The following is a 9,528-nucleotide window of genomic DNA, read 5'->3' on the forward strand; positions in this document are numbered from 1 at the left end:
TTATTCATGCTGCAATTGTATTAACCGAAAACTTAGTACATGTGTGAATACATAGACAAAACAAAGTGTCCCTAGTATGCCTCTACTTGACTAGTTCGTTAATCAAAGATGATTATGTTTTCTGACCATAGACATGTGTTGTCATTTGATGAACGAAATCAGATCATTAGAGAATGATGTGAAGGACAAGACCCATCCGTTAGCTTAGCATATTGATCGTTAAGTTTTATTGCTATTGCTTTCTTCATGACTTATACATGTTCCTCTGACTATGAGATTGTGCAACTCCCGAATACCGGAGGTGTGCTATAAAGATGCTCTACAGGTGTCTCCGAAGGTGTTTGTTGGGTTGGCATAGATCGATAATAGGATTTGTCACTCTGTATATCGGAGAGGTATCTCTGGGCCCTCTCGGTAATGCTCATCACTATAAGCCTTGCAAGCAATGTGACTAATGAGTTAGCTGCGAGATGAAGCATTATGGAATGAGTAAAGAGACTTGCTGGTAACGAGATTGAACTAGGTATGATGATACCGACGATCGAATCTCGGGCAAGTAACATACCGATGACAAAGGGAACAACGTATGTTGTTGTGCGGTTTGACCAATAAATATCTTCGTAGAATATGTAGGAACCAATATGAGCATCCAGGTTCTTATTGGTTATTGATCGGAGATGTGTCTCGATCATGTTTACATAGTTCTCGAACCCGTAGGGTCCGCATGCTTAACGTTCGATGACGATTATATTATGAGTTATGTGTTTTGGTGACCTAAGTTTGTTCGGAGTCCCGGATGAGAACATGGACATGACGAGGAGTCTCGAAATGGTCAAGAGGTAAACATTGATATATTGGAAGGTTATGTTCGGACACCAAAATAGTTTCAGAGAGGTTCGGACATTTTTCGGAGTACCGTGAGGTTACCGGAACCCCCCGGGAAAGTTAATGGGCCTACTTGGGCCTTAGTGGAGAGAGGAGGCAGCGGCCAGGAGGTGGCGCCCCCCCCCTCCCAGGCCCAATCCGAATTGCACAAGGGGTGGGGGCGCGGCCCCCCTTTTTCCTTCTCCCTCTCCAATTCTTTCCCCCTTTCCAACTCCGAAAAAGGAAGGGGGAATCCTACTAGGGTGAGGAGTCCTAGTAGGACTCCCCCCTGGCGCGCCCCCTCTAGGTCGGCCGCCCCCCTCCCCTCATTTATATACGTGGGCAGGGGGCACCCCAAAGGCACATCAATTGTTCTCTTAGCCGTGTGTGGTGCCCCCCTTCTAGAGTTTACTCCTCCGGTCATAGCGTCGTAGTGCTTAGGCGAAGCCCCACGCGGATCACATCACCAACACCGTCACCATACCGTCGTGCTGACGGGACTCTCCCTCGACCCTCTATTGGATCAAGAGTTCGAGGGACGTCATCGAGCTGAACGTGTGTTGAACACGGAGGTACCGTATGTTCGGTACTTAGATCGGTTGGACCGTGAAGATGTTCGACTATATCAACCGCATTAACCTAACGCTTACGCCATCGGTCTACCAGGGTACGTGGACACACTCTCCCCCTCTCGTTGCTATGCATCTCCTAGATAGATCTTGCGTGAGCGTAGGATTTTTTTTGAAATTGCATGCTACATTCCCCAACAGTAAGGACGCGTTTGGTTGCTCAGATTAGGCCTAGCCAGGCTCACAAGGGAAGAAAACAGGTTGTTTGGTTGCCTGGCCTGTATCAGAATCTTGGCCCTCACAAACCTTAAAGCAGTCCTCAGTGAGGCCCGCTAGGAATGGCCGAATCGGCCGTTTCCAGCAAGCCAAGCCCGATAAATGCATGGGAGGGGAACACGGCGCTGATCTCCCGCGCCCACGGAGAGAGCTCGTTCGTCTTTGAAAGAGCTGTGGGATGAGTTGGCGTCACCGCCGCCGATTCGGTCACCTTATATAGCCAACCTCCCCGCAGCAAAAAAACTCCCCCTCGGCATTTCCCTCTCTCGAGCTTTCCCTATGGCGGGATCCACATCAATGATGAGGTAAACTGCGCTACTGCTCTGGCCATCGCTTGATGGCGGTGACGATTCGACTCCTCCTCTTCTCCGACATGTTCAGCGCCTCATTCACGGCTGCTTTGATGATGTCTGTGAGTTCATTCACCCCCTTCTCTCTACTAGTTCTAGCTAGATCTGTGAGCATGTAGCAGTGTTAGATCTGTGACCATGTTGTAGCATTATACACCGCTAATCTATGTGAGTGTAACGCGAGTATGTGTGCTAGTTTGTTGAACTCCCTACTATGATTTGAGTTGTTGTGTTGAACTAGGTCATCTGTCTATGCATGTGGTAGTGCTTGTTTGATCTGTCCATATGTAGTGTTCGTTCATATTGTTAGTGTTTAATTTAGTGATAGTTCGTATTGTCCATGTGTAGTGTGTTGTGGTCTTCATGATGCTTACACTTGTAAGACATGAGGACGCAAGAGTTTAGTTAGGCCCTAGTCCTGTCCTAGAGCCTGTTCCTGGCGTCCTACGTCGAGGAGTCCCAGCCTCCCATCCGCCAGATGCCTCCTGGTTCAAATGTTTTTGAGGTGTCGGATACGGTTCCTCAATTTGTGGCTTCAACATTTGTGTTGGCTCAGCCCAATGTTGCAGCTCATGCTGCTGCTCGAAAGGCATCCACAAAGGATAATAAGGACGGCAGGGGCAATCCCATGAAGTGGCAGCCATTCCTATCGATGTTCGTGCTTAACAGGCTATGTGGGATCATAGTTAGTGGGGTCGGGACTGACAAGGGCTTCAAGGAGGTGCACTTGAACACTGTTGCAAAGTAGGTGTTCAACTTTTGTGGACATGAGGCCACCTCGACTCAGGTCTACAACCACCGCAAGAAGTGGAGAGCGAGGTGGATCATGGTGTACAAGATCAGAGACCTGAGCGAGGCTTCATGGGATCAGGACATTTGCTCGATCCTTTTGGAGGCAGAGCACTACCAAGGCCACACCGCGGTTAGCTCGCTCACCATGACATTCTAAGTCACCACGTGTTTAAGCCTATGTAGCATGTCATTCTAACTAACCACTATGATGTGTTTCTTTCTTAGACTCACCCCAAGCACGCATAGCTCACCAGTGGAAAAAAAAGCCTAGCTATGGCGTGCCAAAACCAGCCTTGCTGGCGTATACGCCCAACACCACCAATATGGCGCTAGTGAAAATATTTAGTGATGGGGTTGGCAGACATGCCAGTAGTATTTTAGTACTGATGGCGTGTCACCTGGCTAACGCCAGCAATATATCATGTTATATATGGCGTTTATTGTGAACCAACGCCAACAATTTGTATTTTCTAGTAGTAAAAAATATATACCCAGCTATTAGTATATGTGTAGCCATTTAAACTTCTAGTGGTAACTTCAAATCCACAAACATTAGTGATCAACTAGCTAGCTAGCTACAAGCAAAAGTGATCCGCTAGCTAACTACCTACATATATGCACACATTACATGTCTCGACGATGAAGAATGATCTTCATCTCAAGCAACTTGTTCATGTTGCTCTGTCCCTCCTTTCTATAATGGACTATGAGGGTCTTCAGTTCCGCCCTCTCGGCCTTCAGGAGCCGTATCTCCTTCTTCAATTTCTGTTGGTCTTGGTGTCCAGTTTGTCCTTCTGGTCGATGAGCTTCAATTTCTGTTGCAATTTAAGCATGAAAACTCTATTTCATTTCAGTTCTTCTCAGAAAATTGCCGTGCTTATGCAAACACAAATTGACATCTTTATCATTCTCGTGACAACTAAGGCCCAATTCTTTTGGCCGATTCTCGCATAATCTTGAGAATCGACCCTCCACCCAGCTTCTCTCGGAACCTTGAACTCATATTTTTTTACAATCCTAACTAGGATGCCATCAAAATGGGAGAATTGGCCAAAAGAACGGAGCCTAAAGATACCATCAAAATGTTCGTAATTGCCATCCCTCCCAGTGAACGTTCGTTTGCCGGAGAATTAACAGGTGGGAGTACCATTATCTCTACTCCTAATGGAGTAGTTGGTGAATAGTCTCCATGGTTTATTCTCGCTGGTTTTTTTTCTCTCCTCCCACCACCCCCTCCCATCCTGGTCCATCGGTTTATTTTTCTCTCCACACTTTTTTACAACCAGGACTTTCCTAACGTATAACAAATCACGGATCTAACTTCCTTAAATTATTCATATCAATCGATTCCTTTTATTGGTTCAATTTGTCTTAGGAAACAAATAACAAATTTTTAAGAAACAAATAATAGATTTGAATCTAACTTTCCTAACTTATCTAAATCAATCGATTTCTCTCATTAGTGAAATTTGGTTTAGGAAACAAATAACAGACACGCCACAAACTTTCCTCCCAATAAATAGTTTCTTAACATTTGCAAACTTTCCTAATCAGACACGTCACAAACGGGCAGGTAATGATATCATGTTACCAAACAATAAAACCTCATTTGCATAGAAATTAGTTCAAAATCCTAACTTTCCTAAATTTCTACCTTTCCTTGATAACATCCAATATTTCCTATGTTTTCCACCTATTGAAGGGAATCACCCCTCCATCAATATTAACATTTTTTTGGAATCTCCGAGTTATGATTTTTTGCGATTCTTCCCAATTGTGACCTCTCCTTCCGCTCCGGCTCCTTCTCGCATAATCACCTCCACCATAGCCAGCTGATGCCACCCTAGACCTCTTGCCTCTCCACACCTTCTCCGCCACCTCCTCCTCGTACTCCATTGACAATCCCTCCGCCACGTTTGTCCATGGTGGTATCGAGGACATGGCACAACAGCGTACCAGTGGTAGAGCAGCGCATAGCAGCAGAAAGAAGCACACAACAGGCGAGGCAAGCGACGATGGTGGAGGGCAGAGATGCGGCCGGCGTGGCTAAGGGGGTGGCCGGCAGAAGATGGCCGCGAACATGTCTACAGCTTGAAATGATTCACTTTCTAGATTTCTGGATTCAAATGTTGCATTGTAACAAATTTGCTTCCTTAAGGCGTGGGATGCTCCTGTGATGACTTGTTTCGCCTCATATATCGTTCCAATTCCTGAAAGCGCATCCATGAGATGTTGCACATTATGTGGAGCAGAAGGGACATCTGAGGAGCTCAATTCGATTTTACTCTCGCTAAATGCTAGAAGAACTTTTTTTTATTTCAGTGTTCTTCATTGAGTTGTTCGATTGCCAAACGATTTTCATGCTGCTTAGCATTGGTTGAATTTCATACCATAAGTGAATGTGTGTACAACTTTAAAGGATTCCTTCTAGTTTTCTGGTCTAAAATGGGGCAATGTATCAAATCTGCTTCCTTATGGTGTGGGATACTCCAGTGATAACTTACTTCACATCATATATCGTTCAATTCCTGAAAGCACATCTACCAATGCTGCACATTATGTCGAGAAGAAGGGACATCTGAGGAGTTTTGTTCGCTTCTTGGCTTGCTTCATGTTTGCACAACTCTTTCTATTTTTAGTGTTGTTGTTGTTGGAGGATTTGGTTTGATTTTAATGTTTCATGCTGTTTAACACTTGGTTGAATCTGATACCACACACAAACATGTGTGGAGCTTCACATATGAGCAATTTTTGTCGAGATTTCTGGTCTGTCCTTTCGTTTCTTTCTAGGTGTTGTTGCAACTTTGCGTGGAACATCCAAACATTTTAAGAGCAATATGATTTGCCAAACCAAATTATGAATTACAGAAACAATGGATATTTTGAGATTGTTAGTCTGACTGGTTTACAAACTCTTGGCATTGAATCACAGAACTGACACTGTATCTGCTGATGTGATGCTATTCATTTATTTGCTTTGTTGAGTGAAGTATTCACAAGCTTCTTCTGTACACCACTGGCGAAACCAACACTAGTTACAACTCTTTTATGGTCCATTGTACTTCACCGGCTCTGCAGTTCACTATAATCTCACAAGAAGGCCTTTTTTCTTCTCTGCATAGTTAATGACCCAGTTGCTCTTAAGCTCCTCTAAGCAAGTCAGGTGACTGAGACTGATTGGTTGCCTTGATGCTTGAATAACTGAGTAATATTCGAGGGATCAGTATTGAGCATGGTGAGATTGAGACTTTCAAGATTGTCCATCTGTCCTCGATTCCAGTTCTCCACATCCGTTTCAGCATATTTCTGTCTTCTATATTGAGACTCTCATATATCGTTCCAATTCGTGAAAGCGCACCCACGAGATGCTGAACATTATGTGGAGCAGAAGGGACATCTGAGGAGCTCAGTTCGATTTTACTCTCGCTAAATGCTGGAAGAACTTTTTTTATTCCATTGTTCTTCATTGAATTGTTCGATTGCCAAACGATTTTCATGCTAATTTGGCACCATAAGTGAACATGTGTATAACTTCAAAGGATTTCCTTTTAAGTTTCTGGTTTAAAATGCTGCCATGTATCAAATCTGCTTCCTTAAGGCGTGGGATACTCCAATGATGACTTACTTCACATCATATATCGTTCCAATTCCTGAAAGCACATCTACCGATGTTGCACATTATGTCGAGCAGAAGGGACATCTGAGGAGTTTCGTTCGCTTCTTGTCTTGCTTCATGTTTGGACAACCATTTCTATTTTTAGCGTTGTTGTTGTTGGAGGATTTGGTTTGATTTTAACCTTTTCATGCTGTTTAACACTTGGTTGAATCTGATACCACACACAAACATGTTTGGAGCTTCACATATGAGCAATTTTTCTGTCGAAATTTCTGGTTTGGCCTATCGTTTCTTTCTGGGTGTTGTTGCAACTTTGTGTGGAACATCCAAACATTTTAAGAGCAAGGCAAACATGTGTGGAACTTCACATATGAGCAATTTTTCTATCGAGATATCTCGTCTGGCCTTTCGTTTTCTTTCTGGGTGTTGTTGCAATGTGGAATATCCAAACGGGAAAATTTACGAGCAAGGCAAACATGGGTGGAGCTTCACATATGAGCAAACACATGTGTACAAACCAGTGTTCTAGTCGCATCCACTTTGTCTCTGTCAGCAAGCCGAGATGTCTCGTTCATTTGACGAGGGGAGCTGTATGGTGCTCAATCTATTGCCTAAGCCAGGATATATTGGCATCTGAAAGATCCAGTACATGGTGCATCTCTTATTGTAAAGTTATCCTTCAAAAAAGATTCAGTGCATGATTGAGTGCATGGAGTGATCTGGAGCTATGGACAGCTTCTCCCCTGAAGCTTAAAACCTGTAGTTTCTGTTCAGATTTTGTAGGGTGCTGGAATGTTTGGAACTTCGGTTTCGTACCTGTTTTTGCTTTCTCTCCGCGCTGCGATAGGCAGAGGTCGGTGAACAGAATTGGAAGTGGCTGTGATGTGCTCTCCTTTTTGATGAAACGGAACCGGGGTCCAACATTTTTTTCTGGGGAAAAAAATAGTCACATTTCGTTTTGCAGGTTATTTTGTTGGTTCATAATAAGCAAAACCATCCCTTGCCAAAAGAAAAAAAAACCTAGCTTGCAGCTCGACGGACGGGTTGGTACAAAAGGGGACAGAACAAGGGGAAGAGATAAGATGTTTGTCCAGGACCAGGAATATCACGCAATTGGGTAACTCTACGAGGCTGGAGATGTAGATGTTCCTGCAACCCACCTTGTTATACATCTTGTCCATTTGTTGTCCATCCGGCGGCCCATAATCAACCGGTGCATCCGGTGCACCTATTGATGCGTTGCACATGATACACTCTTCTCGGCACTCCCTTGCCTTCTGTATGCCAAAGGATTTTCTTCTTCTGCTATGATGATAGTATATTATTGTGTTTCTTTATTAATTTTTATTGGACCATTTGGAATGAACCCCGTCACAAGAGTGCTCCTCCAACCGTCTCAACAACATCAAACTCGAACCGAAACTTTGGGTTGCTAGTGGTGCCAACAAACAAGGGAATATAATACCGGGATAGTGATGATCTTTTTGTAATAAGTGGCATATGTCCTCATGTGCATCGTGTAAACCAAAGTCTATTCCCTTAATCGGATGAGGCAAATCTTATGCCTTTGTTTTAAAAAAAAATAGTACTCCCTCTGTTCATTCAGTCTAAAAATATGTCTTATATTAATGAGCAGAGGTAGCATATTATTACTTCCCACAAAAAAAATTATTATTACTACATTTTTTCCGGCAATGTTCCTTTTTTAGGTTTTTTCCAGCGACATTCTGATCTCCTCGTTTGCAGCGTGTACCTATGTTGAGAAAAAAAAATCAAGCGAGCTTGCACCCAAACATAATTAGGCCTGCCGAACACAATTGCCCCCACACAGGGAATCAGGCCCCAAGCAGAATCACGGGCCTGTGGAACACAAGTACCCTCACGGGTAATCAGGCCTGCGAGCTTCCACCCAACAACTGGCTAATGAAGCACAGACCCCTTAAAAAAAGGCTAATGAATCACAGCGCTATGGTTTGGTTTAGTACCACCTCGCCAGCCGAACAAGGGAGGTTGTGAGAGCAGGAGTATATAATTAGCACCAGGGCAACATTACAACATACTTACCTGGACGGGGTCGACGGCCGATCAAGAAGGGTCGTGGCCTAGATCAATGGCTCACATTGCACCTGGTGAGCGCGTTGGCCTACCATCTCCCCAAGTGGGAGAGTGGACGTCGTAATTTGTGGTAGAGGGGGTACGCGTTCGCGCGGCCCCTACCAATCTATAAAATTAAAAATTTGGCTTTTATTGACTTGCGTTGCGTTGCATATACAAAACTAAAATTTTTGCATCTTGCTGCTCAGTGTTACATATAACAATAAATTTTCAAGTGCAAACATCCTCTGAATTGTGATGACATCTTCAAAGTGATGGCATATTTATTCAAAATAATGCTGGAGACTTGTTTTTCTCAGGCCCTGCCCTTCGCTTCTGCACATTTTTTAGTACTGTACCAAATTTAGTGCGTACAGTTTGACTGCTAGTTTGAACTAACTAGATAAAGGAATACTAACGAATGCACCAATTGTGCACATAGTTCGACCTTGTCGCTGTAAGAGATACATCGTGGGAATTGAATTTCATACGCTCACTCACATGTGCAGAGTGTTTACCTCCAAGAACAAGGCATTGGAATTTTCAACACTCGTCATGCAATTATAGCCTGAATAATTCAGAAGCTGAAAGGAAACACCGCGGCCACCTCCGTTCCGGGTGAGACTGGATGTTTGTTGGCATCAAATATTTCTACAGCTTGCATGGTTGAGCAAGAAATTGGTTATTCCTAAATTTGCGATTACAGATCGATACAATTGATTCACATATACCGAAACTTGAGGCTCAAATTCAACGCTTGAGAATAAGTTTGCATCTGCATCCAAACTGAATTGTTGTGTAACCATTCAGTCTATCATGGAGACATAACTTTAGGTTAGTATACCATTTTTTTACACCAACGAGTTCCCTGCATATATTTGAGAATGGCTAATATGACATGGTCATCTCTGTTTCAGAGGCTAAGCTAAATCCAGATTAGGGGCACCTGTTTCCAGGAAGAGAATAC

The 9,528-nt window shown here is 43.7% G+C and overlaps 1 non-coding gene across 1 annotated transcript; it reads left to right on the forward strand.

Moving 5' to 3' along the window:
• Positions 1-8,523: 8,523 nt before the first annotated feature.
• LOC123175461 (U1 spliceosomal RNA) lies at positions 8,524-8,684 on the forward strand. Its single transcript, XR_006487925.1, has one exon. It is a non-coding gene; the product is annotated as a U1 spliceosomal RNA (small nuclear RNA).
• Positions 8,685-9,528: the final 844 nt, after the last annotated feature.

Source organism: Triticum aestivum, unplaced genomic scaffold, assembly GCF_018294505.1.
Source record: "Triticum aestivum cultivar Chinese Spring unplaced genomic scaffold, IWGSC CS RefSeq v2.1 scaffold64343, whole genome shotgun sequence".
Classification (NCBI taxonomy): domain Eukaryota; kingdom Viridiplantae; phylum Streptophyta; class Magnoliopsida; order Poales; family Poaceae; genus Triticum; species Triticum aestivum.